A 21926-nucleotide genomic window follows, 5' to 3' on the forward strand; every position below is an offset into this window, starting at 1 on the left:
AGGGTTCCAGATGACTTCCTGCTTTGTGACACAGACAGGGTTCCAGATGACTTCCTGCTTTGTGACACAGACAGACAGGGTTCCAGATGACTTCCTGCTTTGTGACACAGACAGGGTTCCAGATGACTTCCTGCTTTGTGACACAGTGGGGTGAATCCTAACTTTTCTTAGTCTTACGTTGCTGTCCAGGGGAGTCTAAGTGAGTGGAAGTCAGGGGTTTTGCCAGTATCACTAGACACTGACTACGATGAGCATCTATAGCTTTAGATTGCCTATCTAGTGTATCTCTGAAGGTCTCTCTCATTAAGAGATATAGAGGTGGGATGACCACCGCTGGCAGAGTTCTGTCATTAACATTCCTCCTAGATATTTACATGCAGTGTGTAATTAGTGTGTGTGATCTGCTTACGAATGAGCTCCTTGTCTTTAGCGTAGCATTGTCATTAACAGGCACCACTATCTGTCATTAAGACATATTCATATCTGTCTCCCTCCTCTACCACGTCCAAAACAACTTGTTAGACAGTTCAGTAGCTCAGAGACATTCTCACTACTGATGTGTATCATTCAGGAGGCTGTAAATAAATAAACATTGAATGCTTATACAAATATAAAGTGTTTTTTTCTACAACGTGCTGGAATGTTTGTTCGCGTCTTCCCTCGTTTTCATGGTAATGTTTTACTGTAATTTGGTGACGACCACCTGTGTCAAGTTAGATCATGTTACCCTGTATTAGCTTGATGTACCGTGTAGCATTGAGTCTGTTTTAAATACTACCCTCTCAGCCCACTAATGCTGAGATTCACCCTCAAGACGAAAGAGAACAACCAAACTTTTCACCTCTGGCTGATGTTTGGTTTGTAGTTATCCTCTCTCTCTCTCTCTCTCTTTCTCTCTTGCTCTTTCTCTTTCTCTCTTTCTCTCTTTCTCTCTCTCTTCTCTCTTCTCTCTTCTCTCTTCTCTCTTCTCTCTCTCTCTCTCTCTCTCTCTCTCTCTTCTCTCTCTCTCTCTCTCTCTCTCTCTCTCTCTCTCTCTCTCTCTCTTTCATCTTATCCAACTTCAATGTCCATCCTTTGCTGTCCCCTCTCTTCTTCTCCTCCCTCCTCCTCCTCCTCCCTCCTTCATCGTTCCTGGAAGCCGTTCCGGAACAAACACAGACCAAATGTTACAACGGTGCCCTGCCAAGATGGCCGCCTTCCATCTGAAAACACATTTTAACTGCAAGCGTTTTGGTACTCAGACCAGAGCCAACATCCCCCTCAGCGGTTTAGTTTTCTTTAGTTTAGTCATCCGTTAGTTCAGGGATGAATTTATACGAGCCACAGCCAGAACTCTACAGTCTGTATTAGATACAGTAGTCTCTACAGTCTGTATTAGATACAGTAGTCTCTACAGTCTGTATTAGATACAGTAGTCTCCAGAACTCTACAGTCTGTATTAGATACAGTAGTCTCTACAGTCTGTATTAGATACAGTAGTCTCCAGAACTCTACAGTCTGTATTAGATACAGTAGTCTCTACAGTCTGTATTAGATACGGTAGTCTCTACAGTCTGTATTAGATACAGTAGTCTCCAGAACTCTACAGTCTGTATTAGATACAGTAGTCTCTACAGTCTGTATTAGATACAGTAGTCTCCAGAACTCTACAGTCTGTATTAGATACAGTAGTCTCTACAGTCTGTATTAGATACAGTAGTCTCTACAGTCTGTATTAGATACAGTAGTCTCTACAGTCTGTATTAGATACAGTAGTCTCCAGAACTCTACAGTCTGTATTAGATACAGTAGTCTCTACAGTCTGTATTAGATACAGTAGTCTCCAGAACTCTACAGTCTGTATTAGATACAGTAGTCTCTACAGTCTGTATTAGATACAGTAGTCTCCAGAACTCTACAGTCTGTATTAGATACAGTAGTCTCTACAGTCTGTATTAGATACAGTAGTCTCTACAGTCTGTATTAGATACAGTAGTCTCCAGAACTCTACAGTCTGTATTAGATACAGTAGTCTCTACAGTCTGTATTAGATACAGTAGTCTCTACAGTCTGTATTAGATACAGTAGTCTCTACAGTCTGTATTAGATACAGTAGTCTCTACAGTCTGTATTAGATACAGTAGTCTCTACAGTCTGTATTAGATACAGTAGTCTCTACAGTCTGTATTAGATACAGTAGTCTCTACAGTCTGTATTAGACACAGTAGTCTCTACAGTCTGTATTAGATACAGTAGTCTCCAGAACTCTACAGTCTATATTATTATTCTATACTGTTATTCTAACAGAGATGTATTGAAACACCTCTGCTCTTCACCCAGAGTGGAGTCTTATTCTATCAGAGATATTCTATCAGAGATATTCTAACAGAGATATTCTATCAGAGATATTCTAACAGAGATATTCTAACAGAGATATTCTAACAGAGATATTCTAACAGAGATATTCTATCAGAGATATTCTAACAGAGATATTCTAACAGAGATATTCTAACAGAGATATTCTATCAGAGATATTCTAACAGAGATATTCTAACAGAGATATTCTAACAGAGATATTCTAACAGAGATATTCTAACAGAGATATTCTAACAGAGATATTCTAACAGAGATATTCTATCAGAGATATTCTAACAGAGATATTCTAACAGAGATATTCTAACAGAGATATTCTAAACACCTCTCCTCTGCTCTGAAGACATTTCCTTTTTCTTTTCCCCCTTCTTTTCTTCTCCAGGATGAGAAGAACCAGGTTCTGATGACCAACGCCTGGCTGCAGCTGGTAAGGCAGAATTTCGACCCTTGTGTGTGTGTGTGTGTGTGTGTGTGTGTGTGTGTGTGTGTGTGTGTGTGTGTGTGTGTGTGTGTGTGTGTGTGTGTGTGTGTGTGTGTGTGTGTGTGTGTGTGTGTGTGTGTGTGTGTGTGTGTGTGTGTGTGTGTGTGTGTGTGTGTGTGTGTGACTCTAGTTCTGTGTGTCTGACCCTCAGTTGCAGTATAATAGCCATTGAGTTTGTTTCATGTGCTTGTTGAAGCTGGTGTTTGTATCTTGCGGTGGGGCGCTATATGATCTCCCTTCCCAACAGATGTCCATAACCAAGTCCTTGCAATGAGGGAGGGATATGAAATGTTCAATTAAAATCTCACAATTTCTAATGGTTTATAGGTTTTCCCCCGACGGAGACTTGCTGACGCGAACACAGATCAGATAATGGGCTGGAGTTTAGATCTCAGATTGACTTAGCGAGCCAGTGCTGAATGACAAAATGTCCCAGCTGTTTGGCTTCAGGTTTGGAGCAAGAATTTAGCAAGAAGCATTTTGAATTTTAAAATCTGCATCCCAAATGACACCCTATTCCCAATAGAGGGTAGAGCTCTGGTGGAAAGTAAAGCACTATGTAGGGAACAGGGTGCCATTTTGGGACGTCTCCTACATCTTCTATTACTGTTGGAAACATAGGAGCCCACAGACAGTCCATCAGGTCATACATCAGGGGGTAACAACATGGGGACATTATCTATCAGATGATAGTGACACATTGGCTGGAGGTTGGATAGAAGGTTACATTTCTCCCGCCCTGCGTCTCCATGGCAATGTCCTTTCAGGGTAGCCTGTAAATGAGGCCACTGAACTAACTGAACAGGCAGTTAGGCCGTCATTGTTCCTAGTCATTGAAAATAAGAATTTGTTATTAACTGACTTGCCTAGTTAAATAAAGGTCAAATAAATAAATAAATTCCATTAGCCCCTTTCCAGCCATTATTATGTGTCGTCCTCCCCTCAGCAGCCTCCTCTGACCACAATCCACTGTCCTGTGTTCTTATCTGACCTGTCAGTTTCAATCAAGGTGAACAGACTCTGACTGGCTGACGGTGTTTTTTTTCATCAATAAATGATGCAAGTGTTGGCCTTAATACAGGAGTCCCTTCTCTGCTAATGGGTCGGGGGAGCAATTTTTTTTGCAGACGCTTCAGGTCAAGAGTTACATTAATAAAAAAATGGGGTAATTTAGGAAGTCTTTACAACCTGGAGTAGATGATGCATCCTGCTTTAAACCTTTACTTTGTGGAGTCAGCATTTACAATGTTAGACTAGATTCTCAGTGTTCTATCCCAGAATATATTCTCAGTGTTCTATCCCAGACTAGATTCTCAGTGTTCTATCCCAGAATATATTCTCACAGTGTTCTATCCCAGAATATATTCTCAGTGTTCTATCCCAGAATATATTCTCAGTGTTCTATCCCAGAATATATTCTCAGTGTTCTATCCCAGAATATATTCTCAGTGTTCTATCCCAGAATATATTCTCACAGTGTTCTATCCCAGAATATATTCTCACAGTGTTCTATCCCAGAATATATTCTCAGTGTTCTATCCCAGAATATATTCTCAGTGTTCTATCCCAGAATATATTCTCAGTGTTCTATCCCAGAATATATTCTCAGTGTTCTATCCCAGAATATATTCTCAGTGTTCTATCCCAGAATATATTCTCAGTGTTCTATCCCAGAATATATTCTCAGTGTTCTATCCCAGAATATATTCTCAGTGTTCTATCCCAGAATATATTCTCAGTGTTCTATCCCAGAATATATTCTCAGTGTTCTATTCTCAGTGTTCTATCCCAGAATATATTCTCAGTGTTCTATCCCAGAATATATTCTCAGTGTTCTATCCCAGAATATATTCTCAGTGTTCTATCCCAGAATATATTCTCAGTGTTCTATCCCAGAATATATTCTCAGTGTTCTATCCCAGAATATATTCTCAGTGTTCTATTCTCAGTGTTCTATCCCAGAATAGATTCTCAGTGTTCTATCCCAGAATATATTCTCAGTGTTCTATCCCAGAATATATGCTCAGTGTTCTATCCCAGAATATATTCTCACAGTGTTCTATCCCAGAATATATTCTCAGTGTTCTATTCTGGAATGTTACAGTTCCAGGAATGAAATTAGCCCTTAATGACATCAATTAGAAACATTTAGACTGTTGGACAAACTCCCAAATGTATTACTCCTCCAATCTATGTTCCTTTTCCAAACTATGTTAAAATATTTCCTGATGTAGCATAGTGTTCTCTTGATATAAACTATGTTTAGAGATGTCCTGATGTAGCCTGATGTTCTCTTGATATAAACTATGTTTAGAGATGTCCTGATGTAGCCTGATGTTCTCTTGATATAAACTGTGTTTAGAGATGTCCTGATGTAGCCTGATGTTCTCTTGATATAAACTATGTTTAGAGATGTCCTGATGTAGCCTGATGTTCTCTTGATATAAAATATGTTTAGAGATGTCCTGATGTAGCCTGATGTTCTCTTGATATAAACTATGTTTAGAGATGTCCTGATGTAGCCTGATGTTCTCTTGATATAAAATATGTTTAGAGATGTCCTGATGTAGCCTGATGTTCTCTTGATATAAAATATGTTTAGAGATGTCCTGATGTTCTCTTGATATAAACTATGTTTAGAGATTTCCTGATGTAGCCTGATGTTCTCTTGATATAAAATATGTTTAGAGATGTCCTGATGTAGCCTGATGTTCTCTTGATATAAACTATGTTTAGAGATGTCCTAGATGTCCTGATGTAGCCTAATGTTCTCTTGATATAAACTGTGTTTAGAGATGTCCTGATGTAGCCTGATGTTCTCTTGATATAAACTATGTTTAGAGTTGTCCTAGATGTCCTGATGTAGTCTAATGTTCTCTTGATATAAACTGTGTTTATAGATGTCCTGATGTAGCATAGTGTTCTCTTGATATAAACTGTGTTTAGAGATGTCCTGATGTAGCCTAGTGTTCTCTTGATATAAAACTGTGTTTATGAGATGTCTTGATATAAACTGATGTAGTCCATGTAGTGTTCTCTTGATATAAACTGTGTTTAGAGATGTCCTGATGTAGCCTGATGTTCTCTTGATATAAACTGTGTTTAGAGATGTCCTGATGTAGCATAGTGTTCTCTTGATATAAACTGTGTTTAGAGATGTCCTGATGTGATGTTCTCTTGATATAAACTATGTTTAGAGATGTTGTCCTAGATGTCCTGATGTAGCCTGATGTTCTCTTGATATAAACTATGTTTAGAGATGTCCTGATGTACCTGATGTTCTCTTGATATAAACTATGTTTAGAGATGTCCTGATGTAGCCTGATGTTCTCTTGATATAAACTGTGTTTAGAGATGTCCTGATGTAGCATAGTGTTCTCTTGATATAAACTGTGTTTAGAGAAGTCCTGATGTAGCCCTGATGTAGCATAGTGTTCTCTTGATATAAACTGTGTTTAGAGATGTCCTGATGTAGCATAGTGTTCTCTGATGTAGCTGATGTAGCCTAGTGTTCTCTTGATATAAACTGTGTTTAGAGATGTCCTGATGTAGCATAGTGTTCTCTTGATATAAACTATGTTTAGAGATGTCCTAGATGTCCTGATGTAGCCTAATGTTCTCTTGATATAAACTGTGTTTAGAGATGAAAGACTGATGTAGCATAGGATGTTCTCTTGATATAAACTGTTTTTAGAGAAGTCGACTGAGTGTAGAGATTAGTGTTCTCTTAAATAACACTGTTTGTTCAGAGAAGACGACTAGTGGAGGGATTAGCTATGTTCTCTAAATAACACTGTTTGTCAGGGAAGACGACTAGTGGAGAGATTACAAAGCTTGCATGAAAGACATAGGAAGGCTTCTCTAGGACTATAAAACATGTTTGTTCAGAGAAGACGACTAGTGGAGAGATTAGCTACATAAATAACACTGTTTGTCAGGGAAGACGACTAGTGGAGGGATTAGCTACATAAATAACACTGTTTGTCAGGGAAGTCTAGAGGAGGTGACATGATGTTGGCATGCCATGAAGTGTACACATACTTGTATAAACTCACACACACACACACACACACACACACACACACACACACACACACACACACACACACACACACACACACACACACACACACACACACACACACACACACACACACACACACACACACATAATATGTGTGCGTGCACGTAGGCAAGCACACACCAATGTTTGTGTGTGTGTGTCCAATGTACTGGCACTGAGTTTCAGTAGCCCCATCAGATGGACTCCCTCTGTGCGTTAGGGAACACACCTATGGCAAAAAACATCTGAGGACACACAGACAGTCTCACAGCGCGTTACACATCATTCAGTTCAGTCATGGAAGGAAAGGATGTGAAATGCACAACGTCTCTTTTGGAAGTACTTTTATGTGCTCCTATATGGTGGAGTTAGCGTGACTCTCGTGGCCTAATAGATGGATTACAAGGTTGAGTCACAGCCCAAAACATGACCCCACCTCCTGCCACTGCTGGCCAAGGGCACAGACATAGGGACCACTTATTGGGAGCAAGGATGGCTGTTCTATTCGATTATTCGTGTTTGATTGAAGGTGTTTTGAAGCTAATTACAGAACTGTCAAGTGGCCTAATGTGTTTTACATACAGTACAGAAGGCCTGTGAATGGATCAGTGTATTTGTGAATTGTCAATGTAAAAACTCTGATCTCTCATCTCCTTCTCTTCTCCATTCTTTCTTTCTTTCTTTCTTTCTTTCTTTCTTTCTTTCTTTCTTTCTTTCTTTCTTTCTTTCTTTCTGCCTCTCTCTCTCCTCTCCTCTCCTCTCCTCTCCTCTTCTCTCCCTTCTAGCACTGGACAGATTCTCTACCTCTCCTGGAACCCAGAGAACTTCCCTCCTGGAACCCAGAGAACTTCCCAGGTGTTCAGAACCTTCGTTTCCCCTCCAATCAGATCTGGGTTCCTGATATCCTCCTCTACAACAGGTAGGCCCTCACTGCCAAGGTCTCAACCAATAAGCATAGCGCTATGATGTATGAATGACTTATGTTACTGTAATCTACTGTGTGTATGGGGGAAAATGGGTCTGGCAAGATTTGGCCAGTGACCTATATGTCAGGAGAAGGAGCTGAAGTTGACAAAACAAACTGAACACAATGTCTGCAGTAGAAGTAAGCAGATGTTTCTGGATTTCAGGGATACAGTATTTTCAACCTAACTTCCATTTCCCTGAAAAGGGGAAGTGGGGCCTCCGCTCAGGTGTCTTTCCCACGCCTGCTATGTTGCAGTAGCAGGCTAGTGGTGTTTAATGTTCTCCTAGGGGAGTTCAATTGATACACATTAGTCCACTAAGTAACCCATTTGTAGACAGACAACTCCCCTGTGGTTTGATTTCATGTCAGAGCGTGGACTAATGAAATGACTACGAATTGATTGCCTGCAGGACATAAATAAACCACAATACCCATGAGGCTTGTCGTGGAAATGTTCTCTATTTACCAAATCATGAGCGCAAACCACACAAGTCAGAGTTAGTTATCAAAGTCCAGCTTTAATTATATGAGCTCTATCACAACCCTGTGACTCTCAGATCGATTCAGTGTCTATCAATGAATTCTCTGAGAGCCCCCTACACATTGCAGCTGAGTTCCTTTAATAGCAAAGAGCACACATAGTCAGACAGGATAGACAACTTGTTCTCAACTAGCCTACCTGGTTAAATAAAGGTGTTCTCAACTAGCCTACCTGGTTAAATAAAGGTGTTCTCAACTAGCCTACCTGGTTAAATAAAGGTGTTCTCAACTAGCCTACCTGGTTAAATAAAGGTGTTCTCAACTAGCCTACCTGGTTAAATAAAGGTGAAACCTGGTTAAATAAAGGTAAATAACCTGGTTAAATAAAGGTGTTCTCAAATCTGTGTTCTCAACTAGCCTACCTGGTTAAATAAAGGTGTTCAGCCTACCTGGTTAAATAAAGGTGAAATAAAATAAATAAATAAATAAATCGTTCAGCTTTTACTCAAACCCTAGAGCCATAAACCAACCCTCCATATCAACAGGCATATATCAAATTGTCATTTAGATACAACCAATTCTAAATAAAACCAATCCTGGACAAACTCACGGAGGCATAGAATGATTCCAGACACTGCCATTCTCCTTTCCCCGATGGGAAAAGTAGGGAGTGACTGGCACACAGACACAGTGGAGCAAAAGATATGTTTACACATGATGACACTTTGACCTCTCCCCTCTCTGCGGCCCAAGCAACTAGTCTTGACATAGAACAGATAACTGCAACCCCGCCACAGTATTATACAAAAATAACATTCTGATGAGAAGTAAATACACGCATATGATGAATATAAAACATCTTACCTATGTTACCAACTAATTCTGATTATTCCCCAACAGGCTTTGCATCTGTGGCCCATTGCCATGATGGGCAATATGTAGGAAAGAGCTGGATGACGACATCAGTGTTTGTGGATTGTCCACTGTACATGGATAGAATTAAAGGGATTCCACTTCCACTGAAAGTTGACATAATATTGTTTTCAAAACAGAATAGGAGACAAAACAATCTGAACCCCCCAGCTGAAACAGAATAGGAGACAAAACAATCTGAACCCCCCAGCTGAAACAGAATAGGAGACAAAACAATCTGAACCCCCCCCAGCTATCAACAGGAATATGAGACAAAACAATCTGAACCCCCAGCTTAGATACAGACCAATCTAGGAATAACAAAACAATCTGAACCCCCAGCTGAAACAGAATAGGAGACAAAACAATCTGACCCCCAGCTGAAACAGAATAGGAGACAAAACAATCTGACAAAACAACCCCCAGCTGAAACAGAATAGGAGACAAAACAATCTGAACCCCCAGCTGAAACAGAATGGAGACAAAACAATCTGAACCCCCAGCTGAAACAGAATAGGAGACAATCTGAAAGCTCTGACAAAACCCCCCACTGAAACGCTGAAACAGAATAGGAGACAAAACAGTCACCCCCATGAAACAGAATAGGAGACAAAACAACTGCAACCCCAGCTGAAACAGAATAGGAGACAAAACAATCTAACCCCCAGCTGAAACAGAATAGGAGACAAAACAATCTGAACCCCCAGCTGAAACAGAATAGGAGACAAAACAATCTTACCCCCAGCTGAAACAGAATAGGAGACAAAACAATCTGAACCCCCCAGCTGAAACAGAATAGAGACAAAACAATCTGAACCCCCAGCTGAAACAGAATAGGAGACAAAACAATCTGAACCCCCCCAGCTGAAACAGAATAGGAGACAAAACAATCTGACCCCCCCACTGTACAGAATAGGAGACAAAACAATCTGATTCCCCCAGCTGAAAGAATTGAGACAAAACAATCTGAACCCCCAGCTGAAACAGAATAGGAGACAAAACAATCTGAACCCCCAGCTGAAACAGAATAGGAGACAAAACAATCTGAACCCCCAGCTGAAACAGAATAGGAGACAAAACAATCTGAACCCCCAGCTGAAACAGAATAGGAGACAAAACAATCTGAACCCCCCCAGCTGAAACAGAATAGGAGACAAAACAATCTGAACCCCCCCAGCTGAAACAGAATAGGAGACAAAACAATCTGAACCCCCCCAGCTGAAACAGAATAGGAGACAAAACAATCTGAACCCCCCAGCTGAAACAGAATAGGAGACAAAACAATCTGAACCCCCCCAGCTGAAACAGAATAGGAGACAAAACAATCTGAACCCCCCCAGCTGAAACAGAATAGGAGACAAAACAATCTGAACCCCCCCAGCTGAAACAGAATAGGAGACAAAACAATCTGAACCCCCCCAGCTGAAACAGAATAGGAGACAAAACAATCTGAACCCCCCCAGCTGAAACAGTGCATCTACTCATAAATTGATGTTTGTATCCTTCGATTGATTTTACTTGTCTTTTGTTATTTTTTCTTACGTAGTCACCAAACTATAGTCTCTGCAAACACCTGACCTGGCTTGTAGCCTCCATCTCTCCTGTCCCCGTACGCCCCCTGTGGAGATAAATGGAGAGTCATATGGTTCTGTACAGCTCACTGATTCAGGGAACGCTCTAACAGAACCACTCCCACAGTGCCTTACAGATGGTGACGTCAGCCATTTTGTTTTTTCAATGAACCCCCGAATCGTAACTCTATTATTTTGGGTGATATGGTACATTTCAAACAACAGCGTTTTAGTGCTGAAACATCGGCTAGTCGACTGAGGTTGCTGGCTGTCTGACGCCGGTACGGGAATCATACTGACGTCTAGGAACAAGTCACCTGGCGATTACCGACTGTGACAGGGTAGAAGGAGACAACAATACCCACCGTCTGTTTGAGATGTGTCTAGGGGACAGGATGTGCGCGTGTTTTCGTGCCCTCTTCCGTTGAGCTGTCAGACTGGGTTGGGTTGAAGGAGCCAGCCAGGGAACCTGGGACCTCTGAGGTAGCTGACAGTGTCAAGGTTTAATGTCACATGCACAAGTACAGTGAAATGCCTTTCTTGCAGCTCTAACACAAACAATGTAGACATCAATAACAATGTAGACATCAATAACAATGTAGACATCAATAACAATGTAGACATCAATAACAATGTAGACATCAATAACAATGTAGACATCAATAACAATGTAGACATCAATAACAATGTAGACATCAATAACAATGTAGACATCAATAACAATGTAGACATCAATAACAATGTAGACATCAATAACAATGTAGTAATCAATAACAATGTAGACATCAATAACAATGTAGACATCAATAACAATGTAGACATCAATAACAATGTAGACATCAATAACAATGTAGACATCAATAACAATGTAGACATCAATAACAATGTAGTAATCAATAACAATGTAGACATCAATAACAATGTAGACATCAATAACAATGTAGTAATCAATAACAATGTAGACATCAATAACAATGTAGACATCAATAACAATGTAGTTATCAATAACAATGTAGACATCAATAACAATGTAGTAATCAATAACAATGTAGACATCAATAACAATGTAGACATCAATAACAATGTAGTAATCAATAACAATGTAGACATCAATAACAATGTAGTAATCAATAACAATGTAGACATCAATAACAATGTAGACATCAATAACAATGTAGACATCAATAACAATGTAGTAATCAATAACAATGTAGACATCAATAACAATGTAGTTATCAATAACAATGTAGACATCAATAACAATGTAGACATCAATAACAATGTAGACATCAATAACAATGTAGACATCAATAACAATGTAGTACATCAATAACAATGTAGTAATCAATAACAATGTAGACATCAATAACAATGTTATAGTACATCAATAACAGGGTCAGTAGTTATAACAGGGTAGACATCAATAACAATGTAGACAGGGTCAGTAGTAATATACAGGGTCAGTAGTTATATCAGGGTCAGTTAGGGTCAGTTGTTATATACAGGGTCAATTCCAATCAGTAGTCAATAACAGGGTAGTAGTTATATACAGGGTTAGACATCAATAACAGTTGTAGACATCAGTAACAGGGTAGTAGTTATAACAGGGTCAGATCCAGGGTCAGTAGTTATATAACAATGTCAGTTCCAACAGTAGTTATATACAGGGTCAGTTCCAGGGTCAGACATCAATATACAGGGTCAGAGTTATAACAATGTCAGACATCAGTAGTTATATAATCAATAACAGGGTCAGTAGTCAATAACAATGTCAGACATTATAACAGGGTTAGACATCAATAACAGGGTAGACATCAATAACAGGGTCAGACATCAATAACAATATAGACATCAATCCAGGGTAGACATCAATAACAGGGTCAGACATCAATAACAATATAGACATCAATAACAATGTAGTAATCAATAACAATAGTTACAGGGTCAGTAGTTATATACAGGGTCAGTTCCAGGGTCAGTAGTTATATACAGGGTCAGTTCCAGGGTCAGTAGTTATATACAGGGTCAGTAGTTATATACAGGGTTAGTTCCAGGGTCAGTAGTTATATACAGGGTCAGTTCCAGGGTCAGTAGTTATATACAGGGTCAGATCCAGGGTCAGTAGTTATATACAGGGTCAGTTCCAGGGTCAGTAGTTATATACAGGGTCAGTTCCAGGGTCAGTAGTTATATACAGGGTCAGTTCCAGGGTCAGTAGTTATATACAGGGTCAGTTCCAGGGTCAGTAGTTATATACAGGGTCAGTTCCAGGGTCAGTAGTTATATACAGGGTCAGTTCCAGGGTCAGTAGTTATATACAGGGTCAGTTCCAGGGTCAGTAGTTATATACAGGGTCAGTTCCAGGGTCAGTAGTTATATACAGGGTCAGTTCCAGGGTCAGTAGTTATATACAGGGTCAGTTCCAGGGTCAGCAGTTATATACAGGGTCAGTTCCAGGGTCAGTAGTTATATACAGGGTCAGTTCCAGGGTCAGTAGTAATATACAGGGTCAGATCCAGGGTCAGTACCATATTAACAATGTGCAGGAACACTGGAGTAGAAATAGAGTAGCAGCATCTTGTATGTGAGTGGATGTGTAGAGTCAGTATAAATGGATGTGCATATTATGTGTGTGCATAGAGACTGAATGGCAGGGGGTCTTGGATGGCAGGCAGCTCGTCCCCAGTGATGTACTGGGCTGTCTGCACCAGCCTCTGTAGCACCATGTGATTGAAGGCGGTGTTATTACCATACCAATCAGTGATGGGCTGTCTGCACCAGCCTCTGTAGCACCATGTGATTGAAGGCGGTGTTATTACCATACCAAGCAGTGATGCAGCCAGTCAAGATGTTCTCAGTGGAACAGCTGTAGAACTTTTAGAGGATCTGAGAGCCCATGCCAAACCTTTTCAATCTCCTGAGGGGGAAGAGGTGCTGTCACACTATTTTAAGTCCTTGGGGATTTGGACACTGAGGAACTTGAAGCTCTCGGCCCTGATTCAGCAGGACAGCCTGTGAAAACTGTCCACTAGTGTTTGCATCCCTGAGAGCTGAACCTCATTGCCTCAGGACCTCCGGAACAGGCTTCCACATTAAGGCTAAACTTGCTTTGAGAAAACAGATTTCTGTAGCCTTATTTATCCAGGGAAATAGACAGAATATGGAGGGGAGAAGATGGAGCTCCAACCATTATGGGACGAGCTGCAGACAAAAATTCCAATTACATTTAAGAGAAGAGAAAGCGTGACTCACAATTAAAATGCAGGAACACATTTTCAGATGGGCCCCACTTGCTTTGAAATGAGATGTGTCACCGTTTTATGTAGCCAGGAAGTCATTCAGAGTGTTGTTGTCACGGCTTTATGCAGCCAGGAAGTCATTAAGAGTGTTGTTGTCTCGGCTTTATGTAGCCAGGAAGTCATTAAGAGTGTTGTTGTCACGGCTTTATGTAGCCAGGAAGTCATTAAGAGTGTTGTTGTCACGGCTTTATGTAGCCAGGAAGTCATTAAGAGTGTTGTTGTCACGGCTTTATGTAGCCAGGAAGTCATTAAGAGTGTTGTTGTCTCGGCTTTATGTAGCCAGGAAGTCATTAAGAGTGTTGTTGTCACGGCTTTATGTAGCCAGGAAGTCATTAAGAGTGTTGTTGTCTCGGCTTTATGTAGCCAGGAAGTCATTAAGAGTGTTGTTGTCACGGCTTTATGTAGCCAGGAAGTCATTAAGAGTGTTGTTGTCACGGCTTTATGTAGCCAGGAAGTCATTAAGAGTGTTGTTGTCACGGCTTTATGTAGCCAGGAAGTCATTAAGAGTGTTGTTGTCACGGCTTTATGTAGCCAGGAAGTCATTAAGAGTGTTGTTGTCACGGCTTTATGTAGCCAGGAAGTCATTAAGAGTGTTGTTGTCTCGGCTTTATGTAGCCAGGAAGTCATTAAGAGTGTTGTTGTCACGGCTTTATGTAGCCAGGAAGTCATTAAGAGTGTTGTTGTCACGGCTTTTTATGTAGCCAGGAAGTCATTAAGAGTGTTGTTGTCTCGGCTTTATGTAGCCAGGAAGTCATTAAGAGTGTTGTTGCCACGGCTTTATGTAGCCAGGAAGTCATTAAGAGTGTTGTTGTCACGGCTTTATGTAGCCAGGAAGTCATTAAGAGTGTTGTTGTCACGGCTTTATGTAGCCAGGAAGTCATTAAGAGTGTTGTTGTCTCGGCTTTATGTAGCCAGGAAGTCATTAAGAGTGTTGTTGTCTCGGCTTTATGTAGCCAGGAAGTCATTAAGAGTGTTGTTGTCTCGGCTTTATGTAGCCAGGAAGTCATTAAGAGTGTTGTTGCCACGGCTTTATGTAGCCAGGAAGTCATTCAGAGTGTTGTTGTCACGGCTTTATGTAGCCAGGAAGTCATTAAGAGTGTTGTTGCCACGGCTTTATGTAGCCAGGAAGTCATTAAGAGTGTTGTTGTCACGGCTTTATGTAGCCAGGAAGTCATTAAGAGTGTTGTTGCCACGGCGTTATGTAGCCAGGAAGTCATTAAGAGTGTTGTTGTCTCGGCTTTATGTAGCCAGGAAGTCATTAAGAGTGTTGTTGTCTCGGCTTTATGTAGCCAGGAAGTCATTCAAGAGTGTTGTTGTCTCAGAGTGTTGTTGGTTTTATGTAGCCAGGAAGTCATTCAGAGTGTTGTTGTCTCGGCTTTATAAACGTTCCAACCATGCCGTATTGCCGTATCTCAGTATTACTCCAGAATAGTTTGTATGTGACGGACAAAAAGTAACTCATTCCAATGGATCAGGGTTATGACTCTGAAGGAGAAGAAACTAAACAGAATGTCTGCCTTTTATATATGAACCATATATGCCATTTATCAGGGGGACCATTTATCCAACACCGACTTACAGTCATGTGTTGCATACATTCTCCCGTTACACCATGGGTGGTCCCGGGATCGAACCCACTACCCTGGCGTTACAAGCGCCATGCTCTACCAACTGAGCTACAGAAGGACCACTTTTCTATTTGAACCAATAAAAGCCCAGAACACAACGGGGGGGGGGACCATGTACTTAAAACACCGACTGTTTGTCTCACATGCCTCACTCCGACCCAGGAGCACATTTTAACAGCGGCATTACAGTTGACAATAAAAGCCGTTCCGAACTCGGAGTGTAATTGCTGGTGGTAATTTTAAAGTGTCAGTGGATGAGAGTCATTATTACAAGAGAGAAGATGCTGATGGCAATGCATTGATAACTCACTAACTCACTCACTCACTCACTCACTCACTCACTCACTCACTCACTTGTTTAAGATGATGGTGTTCTTTATGAGATGCTGTTTGTTGTGTGTTTGAGTGGTGTGTTTGTGTGAGTGTGTATTTGAGTGGTGTGTTTGTGTGTGTGTGTATTTGAGTGGTGTGTTTGTGTGTGTGTGTATTTGAGTGGTGTGTTTGTGTGAGTGTGTATTTGAGTCGTGTGTTTTGTGTGGTGTGTTTGTAAAAGTGTGTTTGAGTGGTGTGTTTGTGTGAGTGTGTAGCGTTTGAGTGTGTGTTTGTGTGTGTGTGTATTTGAGTGGTGTGTTTGTTTGCGTGAGTGTGTATTTGAGTGGTGTGTTTGTGTGTGTGTTTGTGTATTTGCAGTGGTGTGTTGCGTCCCTGTGTGTGTGTATTTGATGATACGGGTGGTTTGTGTCAGGGTGTGATCACTAACATTATAGTCCTGGACAAATAATGTTTGGTGGAGGGGCTGAAGATTTACAGATGGGTGTTTGAAAGGAAGGTGTGAAGGAGTGGTGTGTTTGTGTGAGTGTGTATTTGAGTGGTGTGTTTGTAAAAGTGTGTATTTGAGTGGTGTGTTTGTGTGAGTGTGTATTTGAGTGGTGTTTTTGTGTGAGAGTGAGTGGTGTGTTTGTGTGAGTGTGTTTGAGTGGTGTGTTTGTGTTAAAACGTGTGTAATTTGAGTGGTGTTTCCTCACATGTGTGAGTGTGAGCGTGTGTTTTGAGTGGTGTGTTTGTGTTGTGTTTGTGTGAGCGTAAATAAAACATCCCTGTAATGTTCTACCTGGTCCTGTGTGAGAAGTGTGTGTGTTTGTGTGAGCGTGTGTGTGGTGTGTGTGTGACATGTGTGTGTGTGTCGTTCTACCTGTGTTTGCGTGAGCGTGTGTTTGTGTGGTGTGTTAAATGTGTGTGTGTTTGTGTGAGCGTCCCTGTAATCGTTTACCTGGTCCTTTCCTCACATGGTGAGAAGTGTAAATTGTAATCGTTCTACCTGTCCTTTCCTCACATACACCAGAGTGAGAAGTGTGTGTAAATGTCCCTGTAATCGTCCCTGTGTGTGTCTAATATGATGATAAAACGGAACCATTAAGCAGGTGATGGTCAGGGTCAGTGATCACTAACATTATAGTCCCTGGACAAATAATAGATGGAGAGAGCTGAAGATTTACAGATGGGACATAAAAAAAGGAACCTGGAAGAAAGGAAGGAACAAAGGAAGGAAGGAACCAAGAAGATGAGACATAAAAAAACAGGAAGTTGGATATGTAGGAAACGTCCCTATAATCGTTCTAGTTCTCACATACACCAGAGTGAGAAGATGAGACATAAATAAAACGTCCCTGTAATCGTTCTACCTGGTCCTTTCCTCACATACACCAGAGTGAGAAGGTGAGACATAAATAAAACGTCCCTGTAATCGTTCTACCTGGTCCTTTCCTCACATACACCAGAGTGAGAAGATGAGACATAAATAAAACGTCCCTGTAATCGTTCTACCTGGTCCTTTCCTCACATACACCAGAGTGAGAAGGTGAGACATAAATAAAACGTCCCTGTAATCGTTCTACCTGGTCCTTTCCTCACATACACCAGAGTGAGAAGGTGAGACATAAATAAAACGTCCCTGTCCTTTCCTAATCAGAGTTCTACCTGGTCCTTTCCTCACATACACCAGAGTGAGAAGATGAGACATAAATAAAACGTCCCTGTAATCGTTCTACCTGGTCCTTTCCTCACATACACCAGAGTGAGAAGATGAGACATAAATAAAACGTCCCTGTAATCGTTCTACCTGGTCCTTTCCTCACATACACCAGAGTGAGAAGATGAGACATAAATAAAACGTCCCTGTAATCGTTCTACCTGGTCCTTTCCTCACATACACCAGAGTGAGAAGATGAGACATAAATAAAACGTCCCTGTAATCGTTCTACCTGGTCCTTTCCTCACATACACCAGAGTGAGGAGGTGAGACATAAATAAAACGTCCCTGTAATCGTTCTACCTGGTCCTTTCCTCACATACACCAGAGTGAGGAGGTGAGACATAAATAAAACGTCCCTGTAATCGTTCTACCTGGTCCTTTCCTCACATACACCAGAGTGAGAAGATGAGACATAAATAAAACGTCCCTGTAATCGTTCTACCTGGTCCTTTCCTCACATACACCAGAGTGAGAAGATGAGACATAAATAAAACGTCCCTGTAATCGTTCTACCTGGTCCTTTCCTCACATACACCAGAGTGAGAAGGTGAGACATAAATAAAACGTCCCTGTAATCGTTCTACCTGGTCCTTTCCTCACATACACCAGAGTGAGAAGATGAGACATAAATAAAACGTCCCTGTAATCGTTCTACCTGGTCCTTTCCTCACATACACCAGAGTGAGAAGATGAGACATAAATAAAACGTCCCTGTAATCGTTCTACCTAGTCCTTTCCTCACATACACCAGAGTGAGAAGATGAGACATAAATAAAACGTCCCTGTAATCGTTCTACCTGGTCCTTTCCTCACATACACCAGAGTGAGAAGATGAGACATAAATAAAACGTCCCTGTAATCGTTCTACCTGGTCCTTTCCTCACATACACCAGAGTGAGAAGATGAGACATAAATAAAACGTCCCTGTAATCGTTCTACCTGGTCCTTTCCTCACATACACCAGAGTGAGAAGATGAGACATAAATAAAAAAACCGTCCTTTCCTCACATACCCAGAGTGAGAAGATGAGACATAAATCGTTCTATCGTTCTACCTGGTCCTTTCCTCACATACACCAGAGTGAGAAGATGAGACATAAATAAAATGTCCCTGTAATAGTTCTACCTGGTCCTTTCCTCACATACACCAGAGTGAGAAGATGAGACATAAATAAAACGTCCCTGTAATCGTTCTACCTGGTCCTTTCCTCACATACACCAGAGTGAGAAGATGAAACATAAATAAAATGTCCCTGTAATAGTTCTACCTGGTCCTTTCCTCACATACACCAGAGTGAGAAGATGAGACATAAATAAAACGTCCCTGTAATCGTTCTACCTGGTCCTTTCCTCACATACACCAGAGTGAGAAGATGAAACATAAATAAAACGTCCCTGTAATCGTTCTACCTGGTCCTTTCCTCACATACACCAGAGTGAGAAGATGAAACATAAATAAAACGTCCCTGTAATCGTTCTACCTGGTCCTTTCCTCACATACACCAGAGTGAGAAGGTGAGACATAAATAAAAAAATCGTTCCCTGTCCTTTAATCGTTGAGACTACCTGGTTCCTTTCCTCACATACACCAGAGTGAGAAGATGAGACATAAATAAAACGTCCCTGTAATCGTTCTACCTGGTCCTTTCCTCACATACACCAGAGTGAGAAGATGAGACATAAATAAAACGTCCCTGTAATCGTTCTACCTGGTCCTTTCCTCACATACACCAGAGTGAGAAGATGAGACATAAATAAAACGTCCCTGTAATCGTTCTACCTGGTCCTTTCCTCACATACACCAGAGTGAGAAGATGAGACATAAATAAAACGTCCCTGTAATCGTTCTACCTGGTCCTTTCCTCACATACACCAGAGTGAGAAGATGAGACATAAATAAAACGTCCCTGTAATCGTTCTACCTGGTCCTTTCCTCACATACACCAGAGTGAGAAGATGAGACATAAATAAAACGTCCCTGTAATCGTTCTACCTGGTCCTTTCCTCACATACACCAGAGTGAGAAGATGAGACATAAATAAAACGTCCCTGTAATCGTTCTACCTGGTCCTTTCCTCACATACACCAGAGTGGGTGAGAAGATGAGACATAAATAAAACGTCCCTGTAATCGTTCTACCTGGTCCTTTCCTCACATACACCAGAGTGAGAAGTGAGACATAAATAAAACGTCCCTGTAATCGTTCTACCTGGTCCTTTCCTCACATACACCAGAGTGAGAAGATGAGACATAAATAAAACGTCCCTGTAATCGTTCTACCTGGTCCTTTTCCTCACATAAATACACCAGAGTGAGAAGATGAAACATAAATAAAACGTCCCTGTAATCGTTCTACCTGGTCCTTTCCTCACATACACCAGAGTGAGAAGATGAGACATAAATAAAACGTCCCTGTAATCGTTCTACCTGGTCCTTTCCTCACATACACCAGAGTGAGAAGGTGAGACATAAATAAAACGTCCCTGTAATCGTTCTACCTGGTCCTTTCCTCACATACACCAGAGTGAGAAGATGAGACATAAATAAAACGTCCCTGTAATCGTTCTACCTGGTCCTTTCCTCACATACACCAGAGTGAGAAGATGAGACATAAATAAAAACGTCCCTGAGACATAAATAAAACGTCCCGTTCTACCTGGTCCTTTCCTCACATACACCAGAGTGAGAAGGTGAGACATAAATAAAACGTCCCTGTAATCGTTCTACCTGGTCCTTTCCTCACATACACCAGAGTGAGAAGATGAGACATAAATAAAACGTCCCTGTAATCCCGTTCTACCTGGTCCTTTCCTCACATACACCAGAGTGAGAAGATGAGACATAAATAAAACGTCCCTGTGAGATGTAGGTAAGATATTTCCACCTGCCGTTGTGACTTCCCTGGGTAACGTAGAGCTGTAAGCCCACTGTCTTCATATCCGATACCATGGTGGCTTTAGTGTACCTGTCATATGAACCTATCAGACTCTCTGTGGTGACACAAGACATCATTCTGAGAAGATATTCCTTTCCCTCCTGAGAGTTCTCTGAGACATAGATCCTGAAAACCAGTTATTGTGTTTCTGTCTATAGTGTTTTCACAGGATGAAATAGGATTACACACACACACACACACACACACACACACACACACACACACACACACACACACACACACACACACACACACACACACACACACACACACACACACACACACACACACACATTGTCTACACAGTGTTTTGAGAGGACATTTCTATAAGCAGTGTAGAGATTTGGAGAGGAGCTTCTACCTGAAGCAGGAAGCTGTGATATTGAAAGAATAAGGTGTTTGTATTCTGTACATGTATTTGTCTGTCTGAAACCCAGTGCTTTCCTTAAGGGATTGGTGGTACGACGTGTGACACACAAATACTCATGTATAAAAGGATAAACATGATCTATAATTTGAGCTTACTTCCTTTTTGAGTTGTGTAACATCCAGGTACGTCCCTGTGTTACACCATTACGCCCCCCCACTCCAGGTACGTCCCTGTGTTACACCATTACCCCCCCTCCAGGTATGTCCCTGTGTTACACCATTACCCCCCTCCAGGTACGTCCCTGTGTTACACCATTACCCCCTCCAGGTATGTCCCTGTGTTACACCCCCCCTCCAGGTATGTCCCTGTGTTACACCATTACCCCCCTCCAGGTATGTCCCTGTGTTACACCATAAACCCCCTCCAGGTATGTCCCTGTGTTACACCATTACCCCCTCAGGTATGTCCCTGTGTTACACCATTCCCCCCTCCAGGTATGTCCCTGTGTTACACCATTACCCCCCCCCTCCAGGTATGTCCCTGTGTTACACCATTACCCCCCTCCAGGTATGTCCCTGTGTTACACCATTACCCCCCTCCAGGTATGTCCCTGTGTTACACCATTACCCCCCTCCAGGTATGTCCCTGTGTTACACCATTACCCCCCTCCAGGTATGTCCCTGTGTTACACCATTCCCCCTCCAGGTATGTCCCTGTGTTACACCATTACCCCCCCTCCAGGTATGTCCCTGTGTTACACCATTACCCCCTCCAGGTATGTCCCTGTGTTCACCATTACCCCCCCCTCCAGGTATGTCCCTGTGTTACACCATTACC

The 21926-nt window shown here is 41.5% G+C and overlaps 1 pseudogene; it reads left to right on the forward strand.

The window, feature by feature from the left end:
- The window catches only part of LOC127929166 (neuronal acetylcholine receptor subunit alpha-7-like), a 90065-nt pseudogene that overhangs the window by 48282 nt on the left and 19857 nt on the right, over positions 1 to 21926 (forward strand).

This window comes from Oncorhynchus keta, unplaced genomic scaffold (genome assembly GCF_023373465.1).
Source record: "Oncorhynchus keta strain PuntledgeMale-10-30-2019 unplaced genomic scaffold, Oket_V2 Un_scaffold_5451_pilon_pilon, whole genome shotgun sequence".
NCBI classification, from domain to species: Eukaryota; Metazoa; Chordata; class Actinopteri; order Salmoniformes; family Salmonidae; genus Oncorhynchus; species Oncorhynchus keta.